General features: G+C 44.4%; 1 pseudogene; it reads left to right on the top strand.

The window, feature by feature from the left end:
- Nucleotides 1-1,899: 1,899 nt before the first annotated feature.
- LOC123490267 lies at nt 1,900-13,238 on the top strand (annotated as a pseudogene).
- Nucleotides 13,239-13,782: the final 544 nt, after the last annotated feature.

The raw sequence follows: 13,782 nt of genomic DNA, 5'->3' as shown, positions 1-13,782 counted from the left end.
TTCACTAACTGTAAGTCGCTCTGGATAAGAGAGTCTGCTAAATGACTAAAAATGTAAATGTAAAAAAAATGTACCAGTCAAAAGTTTGGACACACCTACTCAATCAAGGGTTTTTCTTTATTTTTACTATTTTTTACATTGTAGAATAAGTGAAGACATCAAAACTATAAAAGAACACATATGGAATCATGTAGTAACCAAAAAAGTGTTAAACAAATCAAAATATATTTTATATTTCAGATTCTTCAAATAGCCACCCTTTGCCTTGATGACATCTTTGCACACTTGGCATTCTCTCAACCAGAATCTGAAGTCTCTCTCTCTCTCTCTCTCTGATTCCACACCCATCTGGACCCTATTTGTGTTCCCCACTCCTCCAACTTCTCTCTTTAGCTGATACAGATGTGGGTTCGTTTATTAAAGTCAGGCAAACAGGAAATTCCTGGAATCTTTAGGGGCCTTGGGGACTCACTGAGCGGGGAAAAGAGAGGCCGCTTGCCTTGCAGAGACCCATGTTAAGGGTAGCGACTGCACTGGCAGCCAAAAGCCTGCTCTCTGTGGCCACAGACCATCCAAACACAGCCCCTCATATACCCAAGGCTCTATCGGTTTCTTACACAGATGTTTCAGAGTCAGAAAATAATCTATAGTAGGTTTTGGCACACAGAGAGGAAGACAGAGAGAGGAGGAAAACAGACAGATAGAGAGAGGTCTGCCTTTTTCCCCCACCGTTTTCCTATCAGGAAACGCATCCTGTTGCTGGTCGGGCTGTGGGGGCCAGTGTGTTTGTTGCTGTCACACACACACACACAGGCAGAAGTGGAGCTGCAGCATCTGGAACGCCACTTAGGCTCTATGGGCTGTCCCCACACCGAGTGAGGGAGGGAGTTGTCTGGTCAAACCTGTTGCAGCCACAGACTGATATCTCTCACCCTGAACCAACTCCCCTCTATTCTAATCCTCTTTTGACCGCTGGGACTGAGCTGTACCAGGAGCACCAACTCTTCCCAGAGAGCGAGAGAGCAGGGGCACTGACTCTTCCCATAGAGAGAGAGAGCAAGAGCACAAACTCTTCCCAGAGAGAGAGAGCAGGAGCACCAACTCTTCCCAGAGAGAGAGAGGAGGGTCAGAAGAAGACTAGAGCTTGCGAGTGAGAGATTGCTCTTCCAGTTGACGAAGCCCTTCCTTGGTTAATCCTCAGTGAGCTGTCAGTGAGCCACTGGCCCTTAGCAACACGATCCAGACGATCTGCTCTGCTGCTCTACTCGGTCCACACTTCCCACTACCCGTGGTAGAGTCTGAAGAAAAAAAACACAGAAGAACGAAGAAAGAAACTGAGGGGAAAAAGAGACCGGCCGCCTACATAGAGAATAAAGAGCTTGAAACAGCTGCAGAGATCCAACGGAGAGGAGGGGGCAGCCAGTAGAAATTAGGGAAGTGGAGAGAAAAGGGGTGATAAAAGCAGTGGAAAAGAGACGGTTGAAGAGAGAATAGTGGGGCGAGGTTCGAGAGCGAGAGTCAAGCTGCAGCCAGTCACCAGAGCCAGTGGAATGGACCTCGGTGTCGGTCGGATTAACCCACGCCTGCCCACTGTGCACTCTCGAGGAGGAAGGCTGAACCAACCCACCTCCACCCCAAAAACAAATGAGGATGAACGGGAGATGTTCTTTAGCTGAGCTAACTACCACATTCCCTTTTTTTTCTTCACGGTGCGACTGCCTGGGGTTAGCATTAGCCACTAGCTGACTGGCAGTGGAGGAGGAGGAGAACCGGGTGCCCTGAGCGCCGCTGGTGTTGCCGCCGAGGAGAGGCAGGGCAGCACGAGAGGAAGAGGAGGGACGAAGAGAGGAGGTGGGAGAGGGGAGAGGTGGCGGGCGGGGGCAGCGGCGCACGGCTCAGGCAGCGGCTGGTGGTGGCGGCAGTGGCGATGGCCCTGCTGTCCCTGGTCCTCAACATCTAGCAGCCACCCCCAGCTGGGTGCTGCAGGCCCTGGAGGGGACGCAAAGCGCAACGCTGGGGCGCTGTGGAGGATGTGCCCGTGACTGGAGGAGAGAGGGGCCGGGATGAACCTGGGGTTGTGGGGGGCCAGGAGGAGAGGTCAGGGACTCAGAGGCTGTAAGGGCCTGGGCTGGGGCTCGGAGTACGCAGGCTACCAGGAGTCCCGCAGCACCGCTCAAATGTAAGTGAAATAATGTGGCGTTTGTGTTTCATGAGTGTGCTTCATTCCTAACCATTATAGTTAAGAGTGCACCTAATTCATGTGCATGTATGAGTAGATGGAAATGTAGGACTATATAGCAAAACCAGAGGCAGCAAGATCCTGACCCCCAGGCCAGCTGTTGACAGTTCAGAATGTAATGCATAACAAGCAGCAGCAGTCAAGGGGACCCTCATTCAGTGATAACAGATACCCCCTGGGTTGTATTAGACTGATTTATAACAAAACATTGAGAAGCTAAGGACAGCATGCATGTCAAAAAATAATCTCAGAACTCATAGAACATTATCTACAGATGCAAAAACAATGTTGTGAATCAATCATTTCATTAAGCCCTTGATAAAGGCTACACACAAAGATGCATCATTGTAATGACATTGATCAGCTCATGACTGGTTATTTGATATCAGCATATCGCTCTAGTATGACACATATACTCTGATATCAACAGGTGTCATCACATGATGTTGCCCTAATGTCTCTGGTTTAGTTTGAGATAATAATTTGCCATATTCATAATTCATCTCTCTGTCCCTCCACCCAGTGCAGTTTGACATGATGCGGCAGCGTGTAACCTGATGGCCACGGTGGCGCTGACGGCCGGTCAGCTGATCTTCCTGCTGGGCCTGATGGAGCTGCCCTTTGTCACCCAGGACTCTCAGTGGTGGGAGGAGGCCATCGCCGCACTCTTCCAGTTGGCCAGTGAGTACCATACATCCACACCAATATGTTTAATACACTGCACAATATGGCCCAGAGCCATAGCTACATATAGCCTAGACCAATGTCGGCAACCTCTGGTCTGTGGACCAGCACTGGACCCTAGGATGAGGTTTACCAGTCTCTGAGATTGTTAGCTGTACCCTATGTTTTTTGTTCTCAAGTGATAGTTTTAAAGTCGGCAGTCCTCCAAAAAGGGAAGGAAGGGCAATAGCTTGCCAGTCATTGGCACAAAATGGCTGAGAAACACTATCCTGTTTCTGTGGCTCTGACATGATGCACAAAGACAAGCAGCCAGATGTGGCAGCCCCAGTCGACTGGAAACCAGACACTTATAAGCCTTGACATAACCACCTGCAGCAGGTCAAGCACAGAGTTTAATTAGATGTGAAATTTGATCAATTGTTTTGGATACATACAAAAATACACATGCCATGGACATTTTTGTTCCATTTTTCCCAAACACTAATGACCTGCAGACACCGATACACAAGTGAGAGACAACCACACCATAAAACACCTATTGCACAGAGCAAGACACCAATACACTAGATAGAAAGTGAGACTGCAGGGACAAAAGTGGGGAATCTAAAGTGAACGAGCAGGTGTCTGGCTTTTGATTTCAACATTGAAATGTTCAATAGAGTCGCTTGAGGCTTTTCTGAGCGTTCCTCAGATCTAAAAATGGTCACAGTGTGTTGCTGCAAAGAAACATAAAGTCCCTTGTTGTTCCCCAGTGCAGCACAAAAGAGGAACCCTTGGAGCTTTGAGGGTTGGCTTGAGGACAAAAATAATAAATAAATCCAGGGAACCAAACAAATCAAACTGAGGAGGGTGTGACTAGGAAACAGAAAATGAAAAAAAAGAGACCTGAATCGGCCCCTTATCGTTCCAAGACAGAATTTTCTTGGGAAGTCAATTAAAGACGAGAACAACCAGGAATAGCAATGGGAAGAAGGAGAGGAGGTGGGCAAATCCATCCATCCCAGGGGGCCGTGGTGGCAGTGTGGGTATGGCCTTGTCCCAGTGCCCCTTTTTGGGGGAAGTGTGACGTTGTCACGCGTTTTTGTTGAGCTCCAGCTTGTTGTTTAGGGATGTCAGGCCCGGGCAGTATTGTGGCACAGCGGGCACAACATCCAAGAGTCTGATGGCTAAATATAGCAGGCCGTCAGTCGGTGCTGGTGGGTCGGCCGGAGCTGCAGCGAGCCAGGGAGCGACTGTCGGGCGCCAGGATATCCCTGCTCAGGACGAGGAAATGCCCTGCGACTACCTGTTAGCAAACCCCGGGGCAGAGGAGGAAAGAGGGGGAGAGTGGACACGAAAGACAGTTCGACAGGGACAGACTGTGTGCTGGAAGGGAGGGTGTGTGTGTGTGTGTGTGTGTGTGTGTGTGTGCACGTTTGTGTGTGTGTTGGGTTAGTTGGTAGAAAAAATGCTGTAGGGGTGGGAACAGCTGCTGTCCAGATAAGCTTGTCCTAGCTTTTATGCCTGTTTACAGAATGTCCAGGAACATGGGCAAATAAAGGCCCCCTCTCGACATGAGATAAAATGCTAGCTTCTTCGGCACGCATCGCCGGGACTTTTATCTGAAGGTCTTAGATGGGACCCACCCAAATAATCACTGATTCCCCTTCCAAAAGAACCCGCTGAGCCAAACTATTGTTTGGCATGCAATAAAGTCTCATGGTAAAGGGATAATCAACCCCCAGAAATAAAAATCATGAAACTCCTGTCAATTTGGTGAAAGCCTATGTTCTATCTGTGGGTAAAATACACATTTTCCCCATGATTTAACTTCGATATGGTCCGTCTGTGAAATCAAGAAATCGTGTAGGAACGCATCATAGCATCCGGAAAGTATTCAGACCCCATGACTCTTTCCACATTTTGTTACATTACAGACTTATTCTAAAATAGATTAAATTGTTTTTTCCCCTCAATCTACACACAATACCCTCACAATGAAGAAGAAAAAAAAGGAAATATTAAATGTACACATAAGTATTCAGACCCTTTATTCAATACTTTGTTAAAGCACCTTTGGCAGCGATTACAGCCTCAAGTCTTATTGGGTATGATGCTACAAGCTTGGCACACCTGTATTTGGGGAGTTTCTCCCATTCTTCTCTGCAGATCCTCTCAAGCTCTGTCAGGTTGGATGGGGAGCGTCGCTGCACAGCTATTTTCAGGTCTCTCCAGAGATCGGGTTCAAGTCCGGGCTCTGGCTGGGCCACTTAAGGACATTCAGAGATTTGCCCCGAAGCCACTCCTGCGTTGTCTTGGCTGTGTGCTTAGGGTCGTTGTCATGTTGGAAGGTGAACCTTCGTCCCAGTCTGAGGTCCTGAGCGCTCTGGAGCAGGATCCATTCATCTTTCCCTCAATCCTGACTAGTCTCCCAGTCCCTGCTGCTGAAAAACATCCCCACAGCATGATGCTGCCACCACCACCATGCTTCACCGTAGGGATGGTGCCAGGTTTCCTCCAGACGTGACGCTTGGCATTCAGGCCAAAGAGTTCAATCTTGGTTTCATCAGACCAGAGAATCTTGTTTCTCATGGTCTGAGAGCCCTTTAGGTGCCTTTTGGCAAACTCCAAGCGGGCTGTCGTGCCTTTTACTGAGGAGTAGCTTCCGTCTGGCCACGCTACCATAAAGGCCTAATTGGTGGAGTGCTGCAGAGATGGTTATCCTTCTGGAAGGTTCTCCCATCTCCACAGAGAAACTTTGGAGCTCTGTCAAAGTGACCATCAGGTTCTTGGTCACCTCCTGACCAAGGCCCTTCTCCCCCGATTGCTTAGTTTGGGCAGGCGGCCAGCTCTAGGAAGAGTCTTGGTGATTCCAAACTTCTTCCATTTAAGAATGATGGCCACTGTGTTCTTGGGGACCTTCAACGCTGCAAAATTACCCTTTCTCCAGATCTATGCCTCGACACAATCCTGTCTCGGAGCTCTACGGACAATTCCTTCGACCTCATGGCTTGGTTTTTTGCTCTAACATGCACTGTCAACTGTGGGCCCTTATATAGACAGGTGTGTGCCTTTCCAAGTCATGCCCAATCAAATGAATTTACCACAGGTGGACTCCAATCAAGTTGTAGAAACATCTCAAGGATGATGAATGGAAACAGGATGCACCTGAGCTCTATTTCGAGTCTCATAGGAGGCATAGGCCTCCTGTAGCTCAGTTGGTAGAGCATGGCGCTTGCAACGCCAGGGTTGTGGGTTCGTTTCCCACGGGGGGCCAGTATGAAAAAAATATGTATGCACTCACTAACTGAAAGTTGCTCTGGATAAGAGCGTCTGCTAAATGACTCAAATGTAAAATGTAATAGCAAAGGGTCTGAATATGTAAATAAGGTATTTCGGTTTTTTAAATTTTAATACATTTGCAAAAAAATCTAAAAACTTGTTTTCGCTTTGTAATTATGGGGTATTGTGTGTATGAGGAAATGTTTTTATTTAATCAATTTTAGAATAAGGCTGACACATAACAAAATGTGGATAAAGGGAAGTGGTCTGAATACTTTCCGAATGCACTGTACATGGTTCTCGTCACTGGAGATAGGGGATAACACACTATCACATTTTATAACGCTTTTAAAATAATTACCTGCACTCCAGATCACCAAATCAGCCAATAGATGGTATGGGCATTCTTGTCTAGAACACATCCATCCATTTATAACGTTATGAAAAAGTATATACTTTGCTTAGATGTGCTCAATCTAAACAGTGTACCAAATGATTCAACTCAGTTTCTCCTTCAAGTACCATCTCGCAATGCGCCCTGTTTGTCTGTGGAAAGGGCTGTTGTTGCCATAGCAACATACTCTGCACTCGTGTTGTTACCAACCTTGTTATAACAACAAAATGAAACATTTGCTGTTCACAAAAAATATTGTTTTTTGCATATTAGTGTTATTTAACACTGTTAATCATATAAATTAGTGGTTTGGGGTGGATTATCCCTTTAATACAATGGCAGAATAATTAGGTATGGATATTTAGGGCGGTTGTCGGTAGCTGTTGACATTAGTAAGAATAGTGACATGACTAATGAGTCAGACAGACACATACACACCTACTTCCACCAGCTAAAAATACATGCTGCTGGAAAAATGGCATCTTCCTTTGTACTCATATGCCACTATCTGAAGACTTCACCATATTTGGCCAACAAGACTGAGCAGAAAAATAGATGACTTGCGATGATCCTTGGTGAGGACTTCAAGGCAGAAGAGATAACAATGGTTACTAGGTATCAGTGTTCCCAAGGCTCCTCATTGGCTTATTATACACTGAGTATACAAAACATTAAGAACCCCTGCTCTTTCCATGACATAGACTGACCAGGTGAATCCAGTTGAAAGCTATGTTCCCTTATTGATGTCACTTGTAAAATCCATTTCAATCAGTGTAGATGAAGGGGAGAAGACAGGTTAAAGAAGGATTTTTAAGTCTCGAGACAATTGAGACATGGATTGTGTAAGTGTGCCAGGGTGAATGGGCAAGACAAAATATTTAAGTGCATTTGAACGGGGTATGGTAGTAGATGGCAGGCGCACCGGTTTGTGTCAAGAACTGCAACGCTGCTGGGTTTTTCATGCTCAACAGTGTGTATCAAGAATCGTCCACCACCCAAAGGGCATTCAGCCAACTTGACACAACTGGGAAGCATTGGAGTCAACATGGGCCAGCATCCCTGTGGAACACTTTCGACACCTTGTAGAGTCCATGCCCCGACGAATTGAGGCTGTTCTGAGGGCAAAGGTGGGGTGGGGGGAGGATCCTGGATGCTGATTGGTTGATAAACGTTAGTTATTCACAATAATCCTGGGGTAATGCCTATTAACTTAACATTTGAATAATCAATGCGCATCCACTGTCCCACAGCCCAGCCAGGCAATTCATGAACTTAATCTCCACTGGAAAAAAACATCTAGACATTATTTACAATATAGTTGAAAACCAGCAAGCTCAGTGATTTCCCAGCATTACCAATGCCTTCACTTAATCTAGGCCCAAGTGTAAAAGGCCTTCATTTCCTGAGTTCGGGTCAGTTTAGTATACCTCCACAATTCATCCCTCGTTCCTCTCCTTCCCCACTGAGAATTGGCCTCTCTCTCTCTCTGTTGTGAATGGGAGTTATTTTTACCAGCAGCCAGTCTTTCTTGGGAAAATATGTTTTGTTTGCGTTTTCAGATGAGCCAAAAACCTCAGCTATCACATGCAGACAGTGGGATAACAATATCCAATTCCATTCAGTGATATCTCAACACTGGTATCGGCAGCAGGTCTAAGCCTTGGCTGAGTATAACACTGGCCTGTTTTCACCCCCTGAGACTGATATGCTCAGGAATGTGTGACGGAATGGAGAGAGCTATGAGTCAGGATCAGCGGGTCAAAGGTGAAGGGTTAGAGATTCATGTTCACACTCTGTTGCACCTAATCAGGGGGGACGACGACCATCTTTGGGGGGGTTTGTACAGCTGGCACCACACCCAAACTGTGGCCTTGGCTATTGTGTCTCCCCTACACAACGGGGCAATGGCACTTCTATAAATAACAATACCGGGAGAAAATGTGCTTCTTTCTGGAGGAAGAGAAAAGCAAGTCAAAAGCGACAGGCTAAGAAGTCAGGGAATTTGAAAGCCTGGACCTCTTAGTCTTGTGGGTGACTTCACACCACAGTTGAGTGCACCGCAAATTAAGTTATGGGCATTTAGTGGGCTGGTTTACATACCAATGATTTTCTATTAATTTAATAGTGCTAACTCATCCAGGCATGACATACTCTACCAGTCAAAAGTTTGGACACACCTACTCATTCAAGGGTTTTTCTTTATTTTTACATTGTAGAATAATAGTGAAGACATCAAAATGAAATGAAATAACACATATGGAATCATGTAGTAACCAAAAAAAAAGTGTTAAACAAATCAAAATATCTTCTATATTTGAGATTCTTCAAATAGCCACACTTTGCCTTGATGACAGCTTTGCACACTCTTGGCATTCTCTCAACCAGCTTCATGAGATAGTCACCTGGAATGCATTTCAATTCACAGGTGTGCCTCTTAAAAGATAATTTGTGGAATTTATTTCCTTCTTAATGTGTTTGAGCCAAATCAGTTGTGTTGTGACAAGGTAGACAGAAGATAGCCCTATTTGGTAAAAGACCAAGTCCATATTATGGCAAGCTCAAATAAGCAAAGAGAATCAACAGTCCATCATTACTTTAAGACATGAAGGTCAGTCAATACAGAACAGTTTCTGCAAGTGCAGTCGCAAAAACCATCAAGCGCTATGATGAAACTGGCTCTCATGAGGACTGCCACAGGAATGGAAGACCCAGAGTTACCTCTGCTGTAGAGGATAAGTTTATTAGAGTTACCAGCCTCAGAAATTACAGCCCAAATAAATGCTTCACAGAGTGGAAGTCACAGACACATCTCAACACCAACTGTTCAGAGGAGACCGTGTGAAACAGGCCTTCATTGTTTAATTGCTGCAAAGAAACCACTACTAAAGGAAACCAATAAGCAGAAGAGACCTGCTTGGGCCAAGAAACACGAGCAATGGACATTAGACCGGTGGAAATGTGTCCTTTGGTCTGGAGTCCAAATTTGAGATTTTTGGTTCCAACCGCCGTGGCCTTGTGAGACGCGGTGTGGGTGAACGGATTATCTCCGCATGTGTATTTCCCACCGTAAAGCATGGATGAGGAGGTGTTATGGTGTGGGGGTGCTTTGCTGGTGACTGTCTGTGATTTATTTAGAATTGAAGGCACACTTAACCAGCATGGCTACTACAGCATTCTGCAGTGATACGCCATCCCATCTGGTTTAGGCTTAGTGGGACTATCATTTGTTTAACAACAGGACAATGACCCAACACACCTCCAGGCTGTGTAAGGGCTATTTTACCAAGAAGGAGAGTGATGGAGTGCTGCATCAGATGACCTGGCCTCCACAATCCCCCGACCTCAACCCAATTGAGATGGTTTGGGATGAGTCGGACCGCAGAGTGAAGGAAAACCTGGCAACAATTGCTCAGCATATATGGGAACTCCTTCAAGACTGTTGGAAAAGCATTCCAGGTGAAGCTGGTTGAGAGAATGCCAAGAGTGTGCAAAGCTGTCATCAAGGCAAAGGGTGGCTATTTGAAGAATCTCAAATATAAAATATATTTATATTTCTTTACACTTTTTTGGTTACTACATGATCCCATATGTGTTATTTCATAGTTTTGATGTCTTCACTATTATTCTACAATGTAGAAAATAGTAAAAAATAAAGAAAAACTCTGGAATGAGTAGGTGTGTCCAAACTTTTGACTGGTACTGTAGTTTAAGAATGATATCAATTGTAGATCAATTGGAAGGACAAGTAGTAATCAGTAAGGTCAGTCAATCAGGGCTCTATAGTGCGACCATTTTACTCGCATATACGGCTAAATATTTTGCTGTGCGACCTGGAATTTTAATTTAGGAGCACCAGTGCGCCTTGAAAAAGTCAAGATTCTAGCTTTATTACCTCAAATATTTTTCATTGTGCTCCAAAATTGATGTGTGTGGCAAAATGTTTCAATTTAGGCGCACACGTACTCCTTCTAAAAAAGTTCAGGGTAGTGCCCTGTAAGTGTCTTTCAGAAAAGTCTTTGACTGCCTGATGGATAGTGTCTAACGTCCCCATATGCTAACCTGAAGCGGGGGGTGTGGAGAGGGGGGAAGGAAGGATGGAAAGAGGAAAAAGAGGAAGGAAGCCAGAGAGATTAGACTGTGCCAAAACAAAAACGGTTCACACAGCCCACCCAGCCTGGAGCCCCAGGACTGGGGAGGAGAGGGGCTTTATGGTTTCTTAGAAAAGGAGTCAGGCAGGTTAAACACACACAGACGAACAAACACTTGCACTCAAATGCAGACACACCTTCACATAAGACACACACATACACTCATAAGTCACACAGGCATATATACAATTACCTACAGACATCATCTCATAAATAAAGACAGGCTTATGAATCGGAATCACCCATAGAGAGAGAGCCAAATAGACAACATTTCAATAACACTAGTCCAGCACTGGCGCTGGCTTTCTGACCTGCCACAGGAAACTGACTGATTCATATCCTAATGGGCCATCATCCCTTTTTCCAGCAAGTATTTTTACCAACTCCTTATCGGACATGCTCCCAGATGAGTAATATTGATGAACTATTGACTGGCTTCAGGCATTACTTAAATCTAGGAAATGGACTTCCTCTTTGAGATCCAGGCTAGTAGTCAATCCATTGTGGGTGATGGTTAATTTCAGTTACAAATGTTGTCATACTTTGTGGGAGGACACAGTTGGTTGGGAGGACATGGTTCAATTCCCCACTGGGGTTATTACTTCACCAATTCATATCCAAACCTTAACAGTGTGATGGTGACCAAAAAAAGGCAAAAACAGAAAGCTAAAGTTTGTTGATGAACACTGAAATAGTTGACTCATGTTGAGAATAGTATTCTCTCTTTTGTGATCTTTCTGACCTGGGTCATAGTGGCGTAGGCTACAACAATGTGTTTTAAGATTAAATCAATAAGGCATTAGAATGACCTTAAAACTTATTTGGATAGATTTTGTGAGAAGTATGACAGTCATATTTCCTTGTGTGTTTCCTTCGATGCTGAAATCTCAGTAGCCCTCCCATAGATTTGTATTGCTCTTTTAAATTGTGATGAAATTACTGATATACTGTAAATGCTGACTAGAATGAATCTTGAAGATTTTAGAAGAGTTAGCAACAGTGAGATGAGATTTTACATCCCCACTTCATTAATGTCACTGTTAAAGAAATTCAGTTAATAAATTGTTTGATATGAAGACCGAAATACACATAGGCACTTGTAGTATTTGGGAATCTCTGTTTTAAATGACTAAGGTCTCATTGAATTAACCCTTCCCTATCGCTCTCCCTCCCCAGGTTTTGTGCTGGTAATCGGCTTGGTGACGTTCTACCGGATCGGCCCGTACACACACCTGTCCTACTCGTGCTACATGGACATCGCCGCCTGCCTATTGGCCACTCTGGCCGCCGCCATGCTCATCTGGAACATCCTGCATCGCCGCGACGACTGCCTCACGCCCCGTGTCATTGTTATCAGCCGCTCGCTGGCGTCGAACTTCCACCCACGCCACGACAACGACTATGTGGAGTCGCCCTGCTGAGCACCCCTGAGCCCTGACCCCCATTCGCCAATAAGGACTACCTAACACGCTGAAGAACAGACAATGTTCTGACTGTCTCCTCATATTCTTACCCGACCAGGTGCCTCAATGAATGACTCTACAGAAGACACTTGTTTTGTCATGGCTCTACCGGTGCTGGACTAACATGCTTTCACTGTTGTACAGTTCTACATCTTCTCACGTGATGGCTATCATGTACAACAACTCATGGACTCAAATGTTGTCCTGGACTGAGTAATGCTCCTTGCGGCAAGGATAGTGTCTCCATAAAACATCCAGCTAAAATTATGAATGAAAAGTCAGTGTTAAAAACCATAAGCAGTAGTGAATGTATCATTTTAGTAGACATGCTGTAAGCCAATTACTCCGAGGTGTGCTTGAAGGTTTGTTTGACCTGGAATTTGGATTGGCATTTCCTCAGCAACACTCCCTGAAAACGCCCTGCTTAGGAAGAGATCAAGCTGGATCTTGACATGTTTTGTTCTATGTGTACTTATGTAATAACATATATATTTCCTGCATATTGTTTATATTATTCTTAATATTAAAAGTGATTTAGGTTACAACTCTCGAGTTAGCGTCGACTTGAAAATGAGTTAACCCCATTCAATCCATTCAAAGTATCCTTAAAAACTAACGATTAGGTACCATATTTCTACCTTTATCTTGAGAACTCAGTGTTGTCAAGTGCAGTGTATGCACATTAATTCATTCTATCCAAATCACCAAAGGGTGTTTAATGACAATTTGGCAACACATTTTGCTCAGATCCTCAGACCTCAGGACATTCATTCATATGATGTACAGTCATTGATGATTTCAGATTGGCCCAACAGACATACAGTAAATACCATAAACATTTGAGCTCATTTTGGTAAGGATGCTTTCCTTTTGATAATCTGCTCACTTGTGGTACATGTACTGAAATTAATTGTATACAGTTGTATTAAAATATTGATATTATATCTTAGATCATATTGCTGCAAGGAAATCAGCTGTTCGTGGAGTAGTCACTTTCAAGCCAAACAGTGAGTATGCATTAAAATAATAATAAATAAGATTATTATAAATCATGTGTGGTGTTGTCTTTTTAAATGACTGTTCTATTGTGTAGGATGTCCATGATTCTTATAAATTCTGGTATTTGTGGCAAGACAAAATATTGGCAACACAAAGTGAAAAACCCTTGCAAAACTTCACAAACCAACATTTAGAGTAGATGTGTGAAGTTTCATTGAAGTTGGTGTTAGATTGACTTTGATGTGACAGAAGGAAAGATATGACTTGCAATGAAAGTCATCAGCTGACCCTAACTTAAGTCTCCTAACACCAGCTTTTTTATCAAAATTCAATTTTGCCTAGCGTTGTTTAGTGTTGCCAACTATCCATGACGATAGATCATTTTGGTCAAGGAATCCAATTATGAATTGTTTTGGTTCGATTGGTTTGTTTTGGTTCAAACTTATGACGTCAAACACTTGCTGCCCAGCCCCTGGCTTCACTGCCCTGGCTGCCTATGGCTGCCCCTGCCATGGTCATACCCTGCATAACTTGCATACGACCAACAGCATTTGCTGCCCCAGAGGGTTCTTCTAGGGCTGCTCGTAGAATGGA

The sequence above is a fragment of the Coregonus clupeaformis genome, unplaced genomic scaffold (genome assembly GCF_020615455.1).
Source record: "Coregonus clupeaformis isolate EN_2021a unplaced genomic scaffold, ASM2061545v1 scaf3598, whole genome shotgun sequence".
In the NCBI taxonomy this organism is placed as follows: domain Eukaryota; kingdom Metazoa; phylum Chordata; class Actinopteri; order Salmoniformes; family Salmonidae; genus Coregonus; species Coregonus clupeaformis.
This window is presented reverse-complemented; position numbering and strand designations above follow the sequence as displayed.